This window comes from Agelaius tricolor, unplaced genomic scaffold (assembly GCF_023055355.1).
Source record: "Agelaius tricolor isolate 1412-34295 unplaced genomic scaffold, bAgeTri1.0.p SCAF_4, whole genome shotgun sequence".
Taxonomy (NCBI): domain Eukaryota; kingdom Metazoa; phylum Chordata; class Aves; order Passeriformes; family Icteridae; genus Agelaius; species Agelaius tricolor.
The window spans coordinates 50,616,188-50,637,223 of NW_027269264.1; positions in this window are offsets into that span (position 1 = coordinate 50,616,188).

Here is a 21,036-nt window from a genome sequence, read left to right on the forward strand (position 1 = left end):
TAAGTGTGTTGCTTCAAGACCTGCTGGCCTTTCCAGCTGTTGGCAGCGAGCCCAGGGCTTTGTTTAGGAAATTCACAACTTGTTTTTCAGATGTTTTCTCTGAATCATTTTAAAGTGGGCTATGGCAGGGATGGGACTCTGGGCTTGTGCTGTTTGCTTAGTGCCCATTGATCGGTGTTGGAAACACTGTGTGTCCTCACACAGTGGGGTAGGAACATGTGTGCAGCACCCCTGCCTATGGGATAAATCTGGTACATTTAAGTTACAGGGATAATTTTTCTCTCTTCCCTGTGCTGGTTGGCTGAGGGAGGCTGCATGTGGAATCCATTGCCCATTGTTTCTGGAAAGAGCTTTCTGAGCACACCTAAACTGAAATCATCAAAAGCTCTTAGTGGGCAAAACAGACCTCTCACCTGAGAACAAAGCAGCACGTTCTGTTGCTGCTGTGACCCCTGCAGCCTCAGAACTTGCTGACAAGTCCATTAACAAATGATGCAGGCAGTGATTTCGACAGGTTTCAGAAGCAGCTAATTAGGGATTAATTCTTAATCTTCTCTTTGTTGTGCTTTATCATCCTCTAGATGTTGGAATTGCCCAACCTGCCTTCAGCATGGTAGCTGGATTGTTCCCTCTTTTTGTGTCCGTTTGCCTTCACTCTGACATGCAGTTTTGACATTAGAGTCATGTAAATTTGCCAACACAGCTTTCAGACACCGCTGGAGTTGGTGCAGTGGTTGCTCGTGCCAGAGCTCTGCCTGTTCCCTCCATGCCCCATCCCGTCTTTGCTTTTCCCCCTGCTGTATATTGCAGATGCTGGAACGTTCTCCCCACTGCATATATCTGCTTTTTCCCAGGTCACAGACGTGTGCCAGAGCCTGCATTAGCTTCCAGGGCAGCAGAGCTCCTCCAGCTACCTTCACCAGGCAGGCTTGAAGGTCCTGCTTGTGCTTCTCTGAGGCTGTCATGGGACGTGGCCCCTCAGTGGCTTATTCCCTGCCTGGATATATTTATGGGGGTGATGGCTTCTGCCTTTTCAGCTGAACAATGCTGCAATCTCCTCTGCCCTGTCCTCCCCAGCCCTGCTCTGCTTTTATCTGCATCTTTTACGCTGTCAGGTATTTTATTTCTACTTTTTCCTTCTTGCCTTTAAAAAGGCATAAAACTGCTCCTCCACCCTCCATTTGCAGCAAAGGGACAGGAAACATCCAGGCAAATCTTCTGCAGGTCCCAATAAAATGATGATAAATGAAACTCATAAGCAAACCCTTGTACAAGTCCTAACCTGCTGGTGTTTCATAAGGTGGTGCCACTGTGCTCAGAAGCCAGATGTGAGCCCAGTTTAGGTGACAAACATAGGCACCTCAACAAAGACCTTGTCATGAGTTCACCTAAGACTCACCGTATTGACCACTGCTAGCCCAGGTTACATCACCTGGAAGGGATACACCTGTGTCAGCAAAAGTTACCCAGATAACAAATTATCCCAGCTTTGCTTGCAGTACTCTCGTTGCCAAAGCTGTAGGTGATGCACAGGCTCTGCTTTCAGGGGAAGGATAACTCTGCATTGCCTTAAATCTCCCAGTGTCTCAGTATTTACCATCCTCACTGGGAAGAATTTTTCCCTAATACCTAGTCTAAATCTGTTCTCTTTCAGGCTGAAGCCATTGCCCCTTGTCCTGTCACTATGTGTCTTGCAAAAAGTTCCTCTCCATCTTCCTTGTAGGCTCCCTTCAGGTACTGGAAGGCCATAGTTAGGTCACCCTGTAGCCTTTTTTTTCCAGGCTGACCAAATCTAGTTCTCTTAGCCCTTCCTCATAGGAGAGGTGCTCCATCCCTTTAATAAATTTGGTGGCCTCCTCTGCACATCTGCTGGTTGCTCTGAGGGCCTGGATATTGCTGTGCTCTGACTTGTTGAGCAGCAGTTTACCTAAGGCAAAATCCAAACCACCTTCCTCAGGAGCAGAGGGTCCCTGCACCTCTAAGGGGTCTGGAAAGGCAGCATCTGAAGGAAAGGGGTGTCTCAGGTACACAAGAGAGGACAAGTGAGGTCTCTGCTGTAACTTTATCTCCTGTTGTGGATTTACTGCTCCTGTTGGAGCCCTGTGACTAATTCCTATTGTGAAAGCTGGGGTAGGGCCTGGGTTATTCAGAGCACTCTTGTTTGACAACCATGCTGGGCTTCCACTTCCAGAGCAGTGAGTGGGCACTCGCTTGTTTGATTAGCTGTGGTCCCAGCCATAAACAAGAGCTGCACAAACACAGAGCTGCCCTGGGGAGCCCACGCCGTGTCGTGTTGCAAGAGCTGGGAGGAGGGCAAAGGGAGAGCTGAGGCAGCAGCAACGGGCTTTGATGTGTTGGTTTTGCCAAGCTACCTCAGGAGCTCTTTACAGGGGTCTCCCGTGCGTGGGGGGCGAGTGCAAACAGGGAGGTGCTTCCAAATGCAAGACTGGGCTGGTGTGATGATACTGCTGTACTTAGTGTATGGATGGAGCCAGCCAAGGTAGCTCAAGTGGTGCATGCTTTATGTGAGCTTTCTGCTTTCTAGCAGGGCTTTCCAAATGTTGGTGGGTCCCCCTGGGCCTTTACCTGAGCTGCCCTTTGGGCAGCTTTCTCCTAAAAGGATCAGCTCATGCTTTGCAAGGATGTGGCAGACAGCAGTTGTTGGGAGGCTCAGGAGGAGGGGAGGGAGATGGAGCCTTTCTTGTGCCACCAGACTCCTGCTTGCCAGGTGCCCTTGACAGCTTTGAGTGACCATAACAAGATTTATGAAAGGGAGCAGGGGGAACAGGTTGATAAAACAAGCTTGGATGATGGGATGACCACAGCAGGTTGAGTGCTGTGAGGTTTTCTTGCTTGCTGAATTGTTCAGACTTTGATGTTCATTCTTTGGGGCAGCTGAGATCTTTTCAGAGGCTGTTTGAGGTCTCTGTGGGGCTGTCTGGCTTGAGGCTGACCCTTTGAAAGCAAGAAGCACATGTGTCCTGCAAATAAAGATGCTTCTTGTTCAGGCACCCACAATTACTGGTCATTTTTGAAAACCCTTAGGTTAAATTTCCATGGCTGGCTAGGGAAGGAGTGATTGTCTGGGGTTTTTTTGGCACAGAAAGGGAATAATATCCCCTAGTTTGCTGTTCCCACAATGGCCATTCTTCTAGCCTGGGCAATGACTTGTTGGTTGGGGTTTTTGTTATCAGACAAATGTTCTGGACCTGAAGTGATTATTCCCAGCCAAGGCAGCAGCTCTTGGGAAGTACTGGTTCCCCAGGAATGCAGCTCTGGCAGGTGGCAGCTTTTAGTGCTTGTGGTCTCCTCAGAAAGGCAGAGTGATGCAGCTAAGTAAGGGGTGAGGGTGGCATTTAGTAAGTGCAGGGTGCACCACAGGGAAGGGGAAATCAGGATATTGGGTGGGGGAATCGCAAAATGGGAGAAATGAACTCTGGAAAGAGGCTGGGGTTGGGACACATGGGGTAGTGGGAGCAGCAATGCTGCTTGCTGGCATCCCAGGGCTGTGTGAGGGGGAGCAGAAAGAAACTGCAAGCTGCTCAGACCATACGAGCTGTCACAAAGCTGTATTCTCTGGTGCTGGGAAGCCTTTGCACTAGACTCAAGTGCTAGAGGCTCAGCAGCCACCAGGAGAAAAATAAACATTGGCCAAAAGCACAGCAGGGAGGTGCTGGGTAGCTGGTGATGCATGGTGGGATCTGGCAAAGGAATGAACTGGGGGTGTATCAAGGACCTCCCCATTATTCCACTTTCTTGCTGAGCATCATGACCAGGCTCTGCAAACTCTGCCTCTTCCCACCAGAGAGCAAAAATGGGGGAATCTGTTCCCCAGGGTTTCGTTTGCTGTCACAAACGAAGGTGCCGAGAGCTTGTGTTGGCAGTGAGCCTGCAGAGAAACACTTGTGCCTTGTGCTGCTGACTCCTGCACTGCTGAAGGTGCCAGACAGACTGTTCCTGTTAATGTTGCTCCTGGATATGCATGGGAAGTCTAAGGGAGGTGCCAGAAAAGGGCATGGCAGGAACCTGGTACTGTATTGATTTATTAGCCTTGAGTCTCTCCTTTTTGGCTACATCCCATTGTTTCATGCATATTAAAACACTGAGGATCAGTGTCTGGGAGGCAAACTGCAGTGGTGGCCCCACCAGGCTTTAAGTTTGTCATTCTCTGTCTCTTCCCTGCCTAGTTATCAAGGGAAGCCAGTTCAGGAAGCCAACTTCCTGGATTTCAGTAAATCTTTCAATACTGTATCTTACTGTGTCCTTCTGGACAAAATGTCCATTCCACAGCTGGATGAAGACATCATAGGATGGGAGACCAGCTGGCTCACAGATCAGGCACAAAGGGTAATAGTGGCTGGGGTGACACCAGACTGGGGACTTGTCACTAGTGGGGTTCCTTAGGGCTCCATCCGTGGCACTCTGCTCTTCAACACCTTCATAAATTACCTGGATGCAGAACTGGAGCAAGTTCGCAGGTGATACAAAGCTGGGAGGAGCTGTTGACTCCCTCTAAGGCAGGGAGGCCCTGAGAGAGACCTCGACAAATTAGAGGGCTGGGCAGTCACCAGCCACATGGAGTTCAACAAGGGAAAGTGCAGGATTCTGCACCACAGGACAACCCTGGATACAGGGCTGGGACATGGGACAGACAGACAGGACAATGAGAGGTGGAAAGCAGTGCCAGGGAAAGGGACTCTGGGGATCCTGGTTGATGAGAAGCTGAGCATGAGTCAGCAGTGCCCTGGCAGCCAGAAGGGACATCCCTGTCCTGGGGACATCGGGCCAGCTGGGCAAGGGAGCAAATTGTCCTGCTCTGCTCTGGGTGCAGTTTTGGGTGCCACAATAAAAGAAGGATATAAAGCTACCAGAGAGCATCCAAAGGAGGGCAACAAGGATGATGAAGGGCCTTGAGAGGAAGCCAAGTGAGGAGGGGCTGAGGTCACCTGGTCTGCTCAGCCTGGAGGAGACTGAGGGCAGACCTCATTGTAGTTACAACTTCCTCATGGGGGGAGAGGAGGCACAGGCACTGATCTCTGCTCTGTGACCAGTGACAGGACCTGAGAGAATGGCCTGAAGTTGTGCCAGGGAGGTTTAGGTTGGATATCAGCAAAAGGTTCTTCCCCCAGAGAGTGGCTGGGCACTGGAATAGGTCACAGCACCAAGCCTGACAGAGTTCAAGAAGGGTTTGAGCAATGCTCTTGGGCACATGGTGTGACTCTTGGGGTGGTTCTGTGCAGGGTCAGGAGCTAGACTTGATGATCCTTTTGGGCCCATTCCAGCTCAGCTTATGCTGTGATTCTGAATACACATGGTTGCCAGGCTTGGTTTGGTGGAATGCTGACCTGCTTTCTGTTAATGCAGGGCAAGATCATGGCTGTGGGCTGGAGATGCTGCTATGGGGTAACCATGTCCTTCTGCATGATGGGAGACACTAAAGTATTACAGGGAAGGGATGAGGGGCTGTGTATTGCAGCTGGGCAGCTAGCTGTGTAAGGAAACCAGGGATCAGCAGACCCTGTCCCAAAACAAGGCCATTTCCCAAACCAAAGGAAGATCAGAGGGGATGGGAGATGCCTCTCCACCATCCAGTGGGATCAGGGCTCACAGGGCAGGACTGCATGGTGCAAGGGGTGTCCTACAGTGCAGGGCTGAGCCAGCCCTTTCTGTTTGATCTTGTCAGAGGGGATTATCTTTGCTAAAGGCTCAGCCAGGTGGAATAATTGGCAACCAAATCCCATGCTCTGTCCCAGTACAGCCTGGGGCTGTAGATGGTTAACATTCTTCCTGCTGCCACAGCACCAGGACCTCTTGCCCAGGCAGTCCCATCCCAAGGACATTTCCTTTCCCTTATGCCCTTCAAGGTATACTTCATATCCTTCCCTTGCATGGTTACAGGGCAAGGTGTTGCCCTGCCCTATGCCTGCCCCACACCTTATATTTATATAGGTATGTCTTTCCTTCACTCTTTTGGGTACTTGTTGGAAGGTGGTGAGGACCTGGGGAATGGCATGCCTTTCCCTGGAATATGTAGCTGGGGACTGGTGGCCTGTGCCATGTCACCACTGGTATGTAGCAGAGAGTGAGCAGGGCAGCTGCTGCCCCCAGCCTTTTTTGGCACAGGCAAACACAATTCCCTGGGTGAGTAACGCTCCCAGCTCCTGCCCTACGACAGTGATGATTTTTGGCAGGAACTGCAATTTGTTTAGCCCCAGCAATTTGCCACAGCCCATGGAAAGGAGGCAAGGAGATACTTTCCCTGCCCTGGAGCACCAACGGTTGGAGGCAGGTAGGATGAGACATGGAGGGTGTGAGCAGCACATGGGGAGGGAGTTTCAGGGTAAGCATGGGCTCTGGGCAGGGAATGGGTGGGACATCACAGCCACGGGTCTGGGAATGGTCCTGGAAAGAGGGGAAGCCTGTCCCTGTTGTGCAAGGCAGGAGGATGGCTGGCATGCTGATACACAGCATATGGGCTTGCAGGATTCCTTCCCCTACTCTTTTCCATGCCAAGAACATGGATCTCAGCCATCCAAAATTGCATTTGGCACCCCCTCCTCACCCCAGTGATGTGGTGTCCATCCCAAGGTGGGGCTTTGTCACTGATGCAGCCACCATGGGGAGAAGCATGGGCCTTTTCCAGACCTGTGCCCCTGGTTTGGCTTACACCATTTCCCCAGTGCAGCAGCTGTTCCCTCAGCTACCCAGAGCCAGGCTGGGGGGCAAACATGTCAATTCCCTTTGAAGGCTGCAATCTTTACCACCTGTGTGTGTAAAGGGCTATAAAAATGCCTGATAGCCATGGTCTGGCAGTGTGGGGCTGCCTTTATCTTCCCATCTCAGCTGGACATTGTGTGGTTTGTGAAACAATGGGACCCAAGTCACAGGACAAGTCACTAGCAGTGCTGGAAGCAGGGACATGAATCTGGCCACTCTTTCTCCCTCTTCCAGCAAAACATGTCCTGGAGCATGAAAATATTTCCATGTGTCTGCTGCTGGGTTTGAACAGTAGTGTTCAAAGCAGCCAAGAGAGTTTTCTTCCAAGGCTTGAGGGATTGCCTGTGCTCAGGAGTGGTCCAAGATAAACTATCAGCCTGTAACACACTTCTTCAAGGCCTCTCCTACACCTCTCCCACTGCGGGGCAGCTCCATGGAAATGGGATGTGCAAAGCTGCCACCCCTCCTGTGATGAGGACAGAAGAGCCCTGCCTGACTGGAGGGATTTCCCCCACAAACCTATTGTCCCTGGAAATAGGAGGTGGCTTGTCTGCAATTTTGCATGGGCAAAAATCTATTGGTGGTGGCAATTGGAGAAAACAGCCTGCTCAGTAGCAAGCAGCAGCCCTGAATCCACAAGCTGCAGTTTTGGAGATGCAGGATGAGAGATGGGGAGGCTAGAGGAGGCTTTGGGCTTGCAGCTCCCAGTGGCAGTGCAGCTGACAGGGATGCAGAGGTCACTCAGCATGGGGGGCTGCCTGAGCTCCAGCAATCACTGCAGCAAGTCAGGCTGGGGATGGAGGTGCGTGGGCTGACCAGCCAGGTCCCAGCTGCCCTGTGTGGCTTGTGAGCCAGGTGCCACTCACAGGAGCCTCTCCTGTGTCCCTGGTGTGAGAGGACTGGGGTAGGGCCTCCCTACCACATTCTGGGGAGTGAGGTGAAATCCAGGACCTGCAGGCTGCCAGGGAACCCTGTCATTGTTGGGTACAGGGGAGACCAGTTCCCCTCTGCCTCCTGAACCAGGAGCATATCCAGCCTTGGATGTGCTGGGGATCTGGCTGTGCTCCCAGCCCAACATCCCAGTGTCCTGCAGTGGTGGCTGGCTCCTGCTGCTGAGGGTGACACTGAAACCCAGTGATGAAACTTGGCCGGAGGACTCACATGCCTTGAGTTTCATCTGAAACCACAACGCTGCTGGTAGGTTTCTGTGCAGAGCTCAGCAACATCCTGCTGCCTCGTGCCAACACTTACAGCAAACCTTCATTTATTAGTATTAGCTTTTCTGAAGGAATTTTGGCCGGGCCTAGCGTGCTGGCAGGCCTTGCCCAGGCTGGGATTTATGGCTAGAACTGGTGGCCCTGGGGCAAATGGGGCTCAGTGTGAGTCAGGGCAGACCTGGCTGTGTCGGCGCATGCGCTGCTGCCCTCCAGAAGTGTTCATCTCCTAGGAAAGAGATCAACACAGCCTCCTCTGGGAGCTGCTGTAGACAACAAAGGTGAGTTCACTACCAGAGCAGCTCTCTGGGGATCCTGAGAGCAGAAATCTGTTTTTCTGAGGTTTTGAGCATTGCTGAGGCAGAGCTCAGTGTGCACAGCAGGAATGTTGCAACTGGTGCCAGAGAATCTGAGGTCTGTTTGGCCATCACCCACACGGAGTTCTTGAGAAGACAGGATCTGGCTGTGTGCAGCCAGATCAACAAAAATAGCTAACCTGGGAGGTAGATGGGCATGGATGCAGCAGTGAGAGGAGAGTAGGGCTTGCACTGCTTTGCCCAAGCTGCCTCCATGCTGTCTTCAAGAGTGTACCCATATCCAGTGAAACCCTCCGGCTTGGGGTTACTCTTGCACTGCCCACTAGGACAGCCTGAACCTGTGTAACCCCAAAAAGGGCTGCAAAGCCCTCAGAGGGAGAGTCCCTGCACAAGCTGTTGTTGTTCAGTTTATGCCTTCAGCTCATGTGTGTCTGGCAAACCAGCTGGGAGGGCTGGAGGGCAGCATTTACCTCCCCACACACCTCCTAGGGGGGCTGGGTGACCATAATCTGCTTCTGGGGTGGGAGCAGAGAGGCTTGAGCTGGGATCCTGAATCTAGTGGGTCCCACAAGCACTGTCATCCCTAGTGCTGCTTCTGTGCCACATCTCCAGGGACACACAGGGAAATGTGGGAAAGGGCAGAGCAGGTGGAAGCTTCTCATGCTGCTCTCTCTATGGCAGCCTAAAGCACACAGGATGATCCAAAGGTAGATTTGCTTTTAGTCTTTCCAGTGGGATTGTGGCATCAGTGTGAGAGGTTCCTGTATTCATCTTGGGATTTCAGCAGTAACACATGCAGTCCTCTGTAGTGGGTAGTCAGGTACTGGCTGTGCTCTCTATACACAGGCTGGATCCTCACTCTGCAGGGAAATTTGACTTGACCCCATTAAGGTGGGATTTGAAACAGAATGGTTTGGTTGGAAGGATCTGAAAGATCATCTCGTTTCCCAGGTGATCTACCACAGGCAGGGACAGCTTCCACAAGACTTGGAAGGGATCCTGCTGAATGTCACATAAGACAAGCAGCTGAGAACCATGTATCATGATGTCCTCTCCTCTCAGGCCAGGCTTTGGCTTGGGCTGTGTCTGAGGGCTGTGTGTCTCTGACCCTGTGGGAGATGCTCCACTGATTTATAGTGCCAGTGCCAGACTGTCCTCTGTGTTCAAGTCGTGGGAAACTTCAGCCCTCCTGTCCTGTGTGGAAGCAGCAATGACTCACGGTGGAGCTGTGCTCACTATTACGCATTCTGTGGCTCAAGGGACTCTTCTTCTTCTTTTTTCTTTGTTTTTTTCTTTCTTTCCCATGTGAGGTGGAACAGCTCAAGGAAAAGGCATGGGGAAGCCATCCCTCCTACCCCTCCTCTCCACCCTCACCCCATCTCTCTGTAACCCCATCTCTGGGTAATCCCCTGCTCCCAGGCCCCATCTCCCTGAGTCTGAAATCCCAGCTGTGGTGCTGCCCATGGCCATGCTGGGAAAGGTAACACTGAGGGCAGAGGTGGGATGGTCGAGATGACAGCAGCAGGGAAAAGTATGGAATTCTAGAGGAACAAAGGCAGAGAGTCAGGGTTTGTTGGGCAATCCCTCAGAGCTGTGAATATCCACAGGCAGACCCTGGCCAGCAAAAGCTCTCTGGGTGCCTTTCTGAGGTGGTGAGCACACAGCTGCCTTGCCAAGGAGCTCACCAAATCCTACCCATGAGGATGGCCAGGCTTAGGCTGGGAATGGCAGGGGGAGTGGGATGACCCTGGCTGGATGCCAGGCACCCACCAAAGCTGCTCTGCCACTGCTCAGCTGGACAAGAGAAAATATAACAAAAGTTCATGGGCTGAGATAAGGCCCCAGAGAGATCATTCATCAGATGCTGTCATGGGCAAAACAGACTCAAACTGAAAATGTTAATTGAATTTTTTACTGATCAAAATCAGAGCAGAATAATGAGAAGTAAAATAAATCTTAAAACCACTTTCCCCCCACCTCACCCCTCCTTCCTTCCCAGCTCTACCTCCCCCCACAGTGCCACAGGGAGATCAGAAAGGGGACTGTGGTCAGTTCATTGCACATTGTTCCTGCTGCTGCTCCTGAGAGGAGTTCTTCCCTGCTCCAGTGTGGGGACCTTCCCACAGGAGACAGTTCTCCATGCACATCTCCAATGTGAGTGCATCCCACGGTGTGGCTCAGTCTTCCATGGCTGCAATCCTTCAGGAACAGGCTGCTCCAGCGTGGGTCCCCCACGGGGGAGTTCTACCAGCAAACCTGCTCCAGCCTGGGCTCCTCTCTCATGGACTCACAGGTGCTGCCAGGACCCTGCTCCAGCAGAGGCTTCCCGTGGGGTCACAGCCTCCTTTGGGCATCCCCTGCTCCAGCCCGGGCTCCCCCAGGGGCTGCAGGGGAATCTGAGCTCCAGAGCCTGCAGCAGCTCCTGCCCCTCCTGCACTGCCCTGCCTGCCTGCAGGGATGCTCCTCTCACATCTTCTCACTCCATTCTTCTCTGGATGCAATTACCTCTGCACAATAACTTTTTTTTCCTTCTTAAATATGTTATCGCAAAGGCATTACTGTCATTCCTGACTGGCCCAGCCTTGGCCAGTGTCAGAATTCAGGACATCCCTCTGGCTGTCCTGGATTGCCAGGACCCCTGCTAGGGGGCTCAGAGACCCTGGCACAGAGCCCAAGATGCCCGTGACTTTGATTTTGACCCATGGAAAAAGTTACCAACCTTATATAGAATAATAATTAGTTTGTCAGGTGTGAGAAATAGATTTTTTGAGGTTTTTAGAATGGGGTTCAGGGGGCAAGATGGGGAATCTGGGTGTGTCCAGCCTTTCTCCTTCTTCTTGGTCTCCATCTTCTGCTGTGATGTTGGCACTTTTAGATTGGTTTAGAGTAGAAGCTCACTGTCTAACATAGGTGATAGGTATTGGAAAGTAATTGTAAATATTGTACACGTGGTTTTTAGTATAAAAAGATAACACCACCCCGGGGGAGGCAGAGTGCCTCTGTCTGGAAAGCCACCTGAATCCAAGACAGGGTGCCTCTGTCTGCTGGGCAGACCTCGGCTGGACAGGAGAGAGAATTTTATAGATAAGAAACAATAAGCAACTTTGCGACCGAGAACTGAAGAGTTCTGACTCCTTCTTCAACTGCCTGGCTGGGAAAAGAGACTTTCTAACACATCTTGGGGTCACTCTGACCAGCTGAAGTCCTGAGAGGCCAGTGCTGGGTCCAGCCTGGAACTGCCTGGCATTGGCTCTGCCAGATGGGGGGGGAAGCTTCCAGAAGCTTCTCATAGAAGTCACATAGAAGCCACTCCTGTAGCCCCTCTGCTGCCACAAGCTGGCCATGCAAACCAGGGTGTGGAGCTCTTCAGCCTGAGTGATGCCAGTGGTCAGCTTTGATGGTCACTGTCCATCTGCCTTGCAGATCTCTGGATGTCAGGGTTTGCTCTGAAAGGTCAGCAGCAGTAATGACAGGAATGGGATAGAAAAGGGTGATCTGGCCTGGGCTAAAACATCTGACCCAAGAGCAGGTTTTCCTGCTTATGTCTTTTGCTGCCCAAGTTGTTGCTTCATCCTGCTGCTGTCTTGCCTCATTACCCCTCCTTGAGGGGGTAATGATGTCCTTTTTTTCAACAATGCCCTGTGCAGTGCAGGTGAGGTGTGGTACCACCTGTTTTGCTGAGTGTCCTCCCCATCATAGCACTTCCTATGAGAGGATTCAGGTGGCTTCCCATGGTGCAGCCTCCCCAGGGTAAGGAAATGAGTTGGTGAGGCTTATTGTGTTACAGTGCCTTGAGACCCAGGCTCCATAGTGAGGGATTTTTTCCCTACTGTTGTAGTTGTTGCCAGGCACAGAGCTGTTTTGTGCTGTGACTCCCAAGAGATCTTCCCAAGGTGATGTTTTTGTGGGCTGCAGTGGGAGGTTCTGCAGCTGGGCTTGCTCTGCTAGGCAGAACTTGCCACAGGGATTCAGTTATTCCCTTCCATATGCAAGAATGTGACAAGATAAAAAGGCATGTTTCTTCCCTCACTTTCAGCCTGAAATGCTCCCTGACAGAATGGGCTAATGAGGACAACAGATCTGCCCCTGCTGATGCTTCCATTCTCTCCAATTTGAGAATTGCCCTCGGCCCAGGAGAGACCTGGGCTGTGCACGATGCAGCAGCAGATAGCAGAGCTCACACCCAGATATGCAGGAGGTGGTTTTGGCCAAGGGAATCCATCAGTTATGAACAAGCTCAGCCCTTGGAAGAGGATCCCTATCAGTTCCTGTTTGCACGTTACAGGATGCTTTCTGGATGACTCTGTAGCGTTTGCACTTGGCCTGATGAGCTGATCTTTCTCAATTTACTGTATTTATTTATTCTCTGCTTTAATCACTGATCTTAATGTGGGATGCAGCCAACCCCCATAAGCAGAGAGAGGAAAGTACACAGCAACAGCTGAAGGTGCAAGGTGTGCTTGGGTGACCCAAGGACAGGAAGGTGAGTGCTCCCATGTTACTTCCATGGTCGGTACTCTGTCCATGCCTCCAAGATGTCAGCTTCCCTTGCCTTGGATTGTTTCATTGCCCTTGAACAAGGAGGTCACAGAGAGGAAGATAAAGAGGTTGCTGGGCAGCAAATGGTGCTCCAAAGCTCTCTCAGCAGATAAACAATAGAATAAAAAAGGTAAAAGGCTGAAAAGAATTTGAAAAGCATCACAAAGAAGAGGCCACTTACTGAGCTGCTTGACATCCTGCTCCCTCCTGCCCTCAGCACGGTGCTCCTGTTTCTCCCATGCTTTAGAGGGAAACTAGCAAGGGAAGGTGGTGCAGAAAAACCTTCTCTGTCTTAAGCCATGCACACAGCATCACCAGGCTGGCTCTGCAGCACTTCTCACCTGAGCTCTGGGTCAGCATTGCTGCTTCTGGTCTGGCCAAAACCTGTCATGCAACCTTGTTTGCAAAGGGTCTCCCCCAAGTGATGGATCTCTTCTACAGTAGAGCTTCTGAGCAGCAGAGTGTCACAGAAATCAGAGGTCTGTTGGCTGAGCTGAGCTGGCAGACCAGCTCTTCCTTGATGCAAGTCACTTGGGATCCCTCCTTTCACATGGTATGGATAGCTTCTGTCACAGCTTCATGCTGTGTCTGATCTAGTGCATATTTATCAGACCCTGAAAACGCCTTAAGCTTCATGGCAACTAACAAATATGACAGAAAAGTGCTGGCAAATATTCTACTGTGGCCAAAAAAATACAATGATGCCTGTACAATTAAGCTTGCCAGTGGTAGCTATCACTTAGAATGTCTCTGCTACCTGCCTCACTCTGTATACATGTATCCTTTCCATTCCTTAGCCAGGCATTAGACACCAAAAATAAGAGGAGGAAGAGCCAGGTTCTTTATCATGATAGAGCCTGGGGAGGGGTGGATTTTCTGTGGGGCTTCTGGGATGCATCCCACAGCATGGTGCTCCCCTGGGACGCCTGGGGAAGGGAACTGTTGTGGGACAGCACCTCTAACCCCAGTGGGTTTTCCCACCTGGAAACATGGTATTAACTGTCCTGGACTCTGTGCACTGCACAGCAGGGTAATCCTCCACATTCCCAAAATACTGCAGGCTGAGAATACAGCTCTTTAAGCCAAGTACCCACAATTTCTATCCCTTTTTGTTCCAGCCAGGGGAAGGTATGTAGTCCTGGTCTGTGTGCTCCTACAGCTGGCTTCCTTTCCTGGCTATCTTCCTATTTTCTACCTGTTTACCTCTCTATCCCATCCTGTGGTTTCAGGAGATCCAGGTCTGGCTCTCTTCCCTCTACAGAGGCCAGAACACAAGCCTTTCTTGGATGCTCAAGTGAGAGGCTGCTGAGGTGAGGGGCTCTTGCTGAAAGCCCTCTGCCATGCCCCTGGTGGAAGTGATTTGTGTGTTCTCTTTCAGATTATTTTGTGCAAAGTGAGGGAACTTTCCAAAGGGGAGATACAGATATATCACCTGTGTCTGTCTGACACTCACAGGGGCTGTTAACTTGGGGGCTGATCGCTGCATTTCTGTGTCTCATTTCTTGGGGGAGAGTGGGGGTTTGAGTATGGAACCCCCTAGTCCTTGAGTGAAGAGCACAGGCTGGAGGAGGAACCCTAACTGTGCAGTGCCTACCTTGTACAAACACAGCTGTTTCTTGGCCAGGAATGTGCCATTAGTGGTTTCTGTGACTTGGCTTTGGCACATGGTTTGATCCTGAGATTAAGCAGAGTTCTCCTCTGAGCCTCATTCTTTGGTGCAAAGTGTAATCACTCCCATCCATTCCCTGACCTGGGAATTCCCTGGAGCTGCATGGCTCACAGAGGGCACCTCTGCAGCCAGAGGATCTCACCTTCCTTTTGCATCTGAGCAATCTTGTGCTACAACCAACAGAGACAAAAAGCCCTGAGAGCTGTCAGCCTGTGCATCAAGCAGGATTCTGGATTGCCTGACTGTAACTAAAGCTTGCCAGAACCAACTAGGAGACCTTGTGGTCAAATTCTGTTTTCTTTCACTTGGCTTTGATGGGCTCTTTCTGTTAAAACAAGCTGCAAAACCTAATCTGAGAATTCTGTGAGTGAACATCTCCCCAGGCCACAGTGCAAAGTCTGTTTGTGCTGGGGATTATTTGGGATCCCCTGAACACACAGTTTGTGTGGGATAGAGGTGTGGGTGGCAGAGACACTTTGGAGAAAGCCTTAGTGGAGGCACCTGTTAAATGCTGTTTCACACAAAGGGAGGATTTGGTGCAGGCATCAAATCTGGGGCCAGGTTTCCCTGGTCACGCTGCAGAACCAGTTTCCCAACTGGACAAACAGGAGGTGTAGCCAGCCTGAGCGTCCCATGGGTTGGCATCTCGTGTCTACCCAGGGAGTTTCATGTGGAGCACTAAAGCCCACAGCTTTTGGCCAGGTGTGAGGCAGTGATCATCAGGAACCCAGCGCCTTGTGCAAGAGCCCTCTCACTCTTGCATTACAGGCATTACCTCCCTGGTGGCATAGGTTTGCTTTTCATCTAGTGACTCAGAAATCTAGCCTTGGCACAGAGAGCCTTTGTGTACTGAATAACTCCTAGATAACACCATTTTTGGAAGAAAAGGAGGACAGGTGGAAGGAGTAGCTAGGAGCAACTCCCTATCCTCTTCCTCCAACCCAAACCCATTGCTATTGCAATGGCTTTTGGGCACAGGCAGGCTCCAAGTGTTTGAATTTTTCCTAATGCCACATCCAGGCTTCAGCATGTCGATCTGTCTGCAGAATCCTTGACTCCTGAGGACCTGTTTGATCTCACCTGTGGAGATCTTGGCTGCAAGAAAGGTCTCCTGAGTAATGGTCCCCACTGCCACGACCAAAGGAGGAGAGCTGTCTCCCTGTGCACACCTGCATGCCCTGTCGTGTCTGTGGTAACTTCTCCTTGACTCATTCTTTTCTGCAGAAGACATGATGGGAAATCCTTTCCTGGGAATGGCTGGTCACAGGGAATGTGCTCTGGCTCCCTTCTTGCCTCTCATTATTTCCCTTTGGATTTTATTACACAGGGCAAGGTTCTGGTTTGTTTTGTTGCTTACCCCCCCAGCCTAAATGTGCTGACAGCTGTGTTGGGAAGTGCCAGGGAGGTGTGACACCCCTCCATCTGTATGTCATCCAATTGGCCCACCTCTCATACTCCCCTGGTGACAGCTGGTGCTCCTGTGACCAAAGGGAAAGGGGACAGAACACAAAATCCTATCTCCTCTTAGGTTCCTTTATGGTCACTCTCATGGAAAGAGCTATTAGAAACCATCTGCCTCCAAGGCTCAGAAATATCCCCTGAGGATTTCTCTGCACTGCCCTTGCTGTTTCCTGCATCCCCATCTCTCCTTTCAGAATTTCACCTTCCATGAAACAGCCCAGCTGCAAAATCAACCATCAAAGAGGGCATTTCTCCTCTCCTTGCAACTTTCTGCCTCTCCACTGGTACACAAAAGTTCTCTGCATGTCTGGAACAATGGACCAAGCAGTTCCCAGCACTTTGCCTCTGGGCCATTCTATGCTACTTCAAAGGGTGGCTGAAACCTCACCATTTATTTTCACCATATGTCCCCTATAGATTTATTGCTTTTCCTATTTAATGAATGTTATTATCATTGAAACCTGCAGTAGTTAAAATGATTTTCCCTGACACCCCTGCTGGTTTGATCTGATTCTGCAAGACATGGTGGGAACTTTTGCAGATATTTCTTACCCTGAAGTGCTTGCAGGCTCAAAATCCTATACAAGACCTGTTGAAACTGATTGAAAGAGTTGTATTGCAGCCACAGGTAGCCTCGGGGTTCTCTAAGAGCAAAGTTTTCCAAGAGAAGGAGCAGGTCCCACCTGCCAGCCCTGTGGTGGATTGACTGGAAATCCTGTGACTAATATAATGTCATTCTTGGGCCTTAAAAACTATGAAACCCACATTATTTTTTATAGAAAAATCTGTATATTAGGGCAGAGAAGTGGGACCTTTGGCTTCTGTTATGTATCTTAGGGCACCTCTGGCACCAGATTCAGCCCAGAATTTCCAATTTGTTTTGATTTCCATCCGCTGCTGTGAAACTTCCTCTATCACTGTCAACATTGAAACATTTCCCTTGGCTATTTCCCACTGTTTTGAAATCAGTAAGTGTCAGAAAAGAAAACCAGGCATTTTTAAACAATGCATTCATGAGGAGTTTCTCATTTCTCTCCTCCAAGGTGCATTACAGTGGTTGATGGACACCCTGTGCCTCTGGGCAATCCCATTAGAGCCAGACAAGATTAATGGTGAGGTGGTTGTGATTATGGGTCTGTTTTCTGAGGGATGCATAAATCTCCTGACCTGTTCAGGTACCCTGCAGGTGGCCTTTGAGCCAAAAGCTAGAGTTTGGCTGTAAGCTGCTCCTTTTGGGCTGGCTCAGGGATGGGGGTGTGCTCATTGGTCATGTGTGCCATGTGCGTGCCAGATGCCTCCTTAAGAGAGGGAGAGCATCCTCCTCTTCCTCCTCTTTCCTTGCTGCTCCTCAGATTAATTTTTCTTGATGAAAGAGAGCTGAGTGCTGGTTGATTAAGCCATGACCTGAGCTTTATATAATGCATTGTGCAATGCACTTTATGTAATCAGAGATTTCTTATGTAATTTATTTGCAGAGCACTCACCAAATCACGGACCAGACCTGATTCCTGTTATGTGGATGGGCTTGCTGTTTCTGGGAGGGTGTGTTTTTAGGAAAGCAAATGCGTGCAGCTGTGGTTGGTGACTCTTTGTCCATGTGCATCTCCAGAAGGATCTCCAAACTCCTTAAAAAGAAAGAAGGCAGGGCTTAAGATTTTCTTTCTGCGGGCCAGGTTTAAAGGGGGCTTAGCATCATGGATGAACAGCATCCATGGATTAGCAACATGGATGAACATCATATAATGTTATAATGGGACTCTCAGGCACAATTCCCCCTTTGCTGTATCTGAGGTGCTTGAAATGCCCTCACCATTTCCTTGCCAATGAGGCTGGATTGTGCTAGAAGGTGGGTCAGGAATGTGAGGTGAGGATGTGATTCAGGCTGTGAGCTGAGGATATGACCCATATTGGCATGAGATTAAAATCCAATTCCTCCTGGCAGCTCAGCGCACAAATCGTGCCTGCCATTCATGTTGCCTATTGAGGTGGTTAATCCATCAATGGGGCCTCATCTGTGTCCCAGGAGTGGAATCATCCACACCTAGGCACTGACAGAACAGCTAATGGGCTGGAAACAACTACTGCAGATGCCAAAAGAAAGAAGAATAACTGTGGGGCCCTCTCGCTCTGGCTCAGTGTCATTATGACTTGCTGTGTGGCCAGTGCATGAGTTCTCCCAGGGGAGGGCCAAACAGGGGTGGTGCAGCATCCCAGGGCTTCACAGGTACTCTCACCCACCCTTTCCAGCCTTCCTCCCCTCCTGTTACGGGAGAGGTTGGTTGTTCTTGCTGAGATTCCCAGGGATGTGGTGCAAGCATGGCTGTGGCCTGGCACGATTTGCACAGCCTGGTGAGGCGGGGCTGCCCCATCCACCTCACTGAGCCCTGGGGCCCTTGCAATGCTCTTTCATGCTGGAGAAGCTGTGCTTGTGGAAAAACTTAGGATTTTACATTCTTTTGTGTGCCTTTCAACTACAAGTATTTCGCAATGGCAGGAGAACCTGATACCTGGCTGTGTGTGAGCTGGGAGCTGACTGCACTGCTGGGTGTGTGAACAGTGTCCTGCGTGATAAACTACATCAGAGAAGGCTCTTGGGTGCTGAAGCACTCCTCAGTCACAGACTCATGGAATGGTTTGGGTTGGAAGAGACTTTAAAGGGATACCTTCCACTAGACCAGGTTGCTCAAAGGTTCACTTGACACTGAAATTCAAGTGATTAATATCAACACTGCTGCCATTAGTGAACCAGTTAATGTCATCCCACCTAGCCTGGCCTTGAACACTTCTGGGGATGGAGAATTCACAGCTTATCTGGGCAACCCGTGTCACTTCCCCACCACTCTGACAGACAAGAGTTCTGAATATCTAATCTAAACCTGCCATCTGTCAGTTTATACCCATTCCTCCTTATCTTCTCCATGTCCTTGTAAAAAATCCCTCTCCAGCTCTCTTGAAGCCCCTCTAGGTACTGGAAGATCTCCCCGGAGTCTTCTCACACTGAACAGCCCCAACTCTCTCATCCTGTCAGTTGAAGTCTAATTAGTAAGAAAGGTTGTAGTGATTAGAAGATCCTGATACTAAGGGAGGAAGACATGCAGAAAACCTGATGGACCCTTCCTTTGCCTTTATGTGTGATCGGAACTACCTGAGGTGCTTGATGCCTGTTCAAATTTTCTTTAGTGTGGAGAGAAATTAAGGAGGACAATTTATATGAGATGGGCATTACCACATCCTTCATGGATCTGCTTGGCTTGTCCTCACCTGTAGAGGTGGTGTGTCCTGGCCTCCCTGGGGAGCAGGGTCTGTAAGGCCACCCTGCATGAGACACCTCACACACCTCTGGCCCATGGGACATTTCAGAGTGAAGTTATGAAGTCAAAGCCCTCCAGACTTTATCCTTTTGATAAAAAAAACAAAAAAAGAAAAATGATACATATTCTTGAAAATTCCTGACTTCCCTTTCATCCGTCCTCCTGCTTCTCGCTGCTATTTTGCTTTGAATTTCAGCTTTGGCAAAGGTGGATATGAAAGGCCAGGAGCACTCTGATGGGTTTCCTGGTCACTCAGCTGCCAGGCAGCTGAGGTGTAAAGCCCCAGGTAGGTGTTAAAGCTGCACCTTGCTGGGAGCTCTCAGGTTCACTTCCCCCCACAGACAAAATGCGATGTGCAAGCGGGTTTTGCGTCAGGAGGAGGCTTTGGCAGGGAGGCAGCTTGTGCTGGGCACTGGAACTGGGGAAACCACGATTTCCACTTTTGTTTCTGGGAATCCCTGCCTGAACTTTGTTCACCCACGGTAACCAGAGCTGTGTGGTGCTAGCATTGCAATCCCACCCTCATTTGTCCAGACTGTTTTGAGAGATGTGCTGTTTGGGCTGCATCTTGAAGAACATTGACAAGGAGCCAGAAGGAGTTGGGAGAAGTTCCCAGCTGGAAGCAGAGATTTTTGATTAAAAAATGAACAATGTGGCTGATCACTGGTGGAACAGATATTGCCAGATATTGAGTTAGATACAGATATTGAGATATTGAGTTGACTACTGTGGTGGTCAGATCTCTCAGCAGAGAGGCTGAACTAAGCCTGTTTTGAATAATTAAATATTTTATTTTTCAGTTTGCAAGATGGGGGTTTTTTCCCAGTATTACAGACCACATGCTGTCTCTCCTTGCTCACTGTGACGTGCCAAACCCTGTCAGCTCTTTGCTCACTGTATTTGTCTGCTCTGACAATAGAGAAGGGATATATTTCAAGGAGGATGGTGCAGATTTTGGTGTGGATGCAGGAATAGTCCTTTGCACAAACAAGGGAGAGGCAGTCATCTGGGGTGGCAGCAGCTGTACAGAAAGGGCTTTGCAGGTGGCTGGAGCAGTTATCAGCTGACCACAAGTCAACAGAGTCATGGTGTTGCAAAAAAAAAAAAAGGAAAATTTAATAATCCCTGGGATGTACAAACAATGGCATTGTTTGTAGGACACAGGAAATAGTTTAAATGAATTTTTAGTGTGGATCATGCCTACATGGCAGTAATATGACCAGTTCTGGGCACTGCCCTTCAGGAAGGTTATGTACCAGTGGGAGAGGGTTCAGAGAATGCAAGAGAAGTGACTGGAGGGCTAGGGAACATGATCTGTGGCTGGGACCAGGGTCTAGAGGAGGGGTTTTCCAGACTGTGGCCTATTGCCTTCTGGTCTATTTGTACATGGTCTGGAAAAGGTGAATAAGAAAAGCAAGTTTCTGTATGCTTTAGGGCTGCCTACAGATATAATATCTCTAAAAGGTTCTGTCCTTGCAAAAGAACTTAGGGCCCAACTCTGAAGTGAGAGATAATGAACCACTCCTGTTTCACAAGGAAGAGGGAAAGGGGCCCAATGCCAACTTTTAAATGCATGAAATAGAAGGAAAAGTTTGTTCTCTTGGTTGGGGAGGTGGAAAGTTAGGAGAGTGCATTGTAGCAATTACAACGGAGGACATTTTAGGCATAGTGGGATCTCTAGGGGTTGGAATGTGTGATCTGGGCAGGCTGGCAATTCCCAGCATGGGAATCTCAAAGAACAGGCTAGATAAACATCTGTCTGTGATCACAAGGTTAGGGCTGACCCCTTCTTGGCTCTCTCCAGGTCC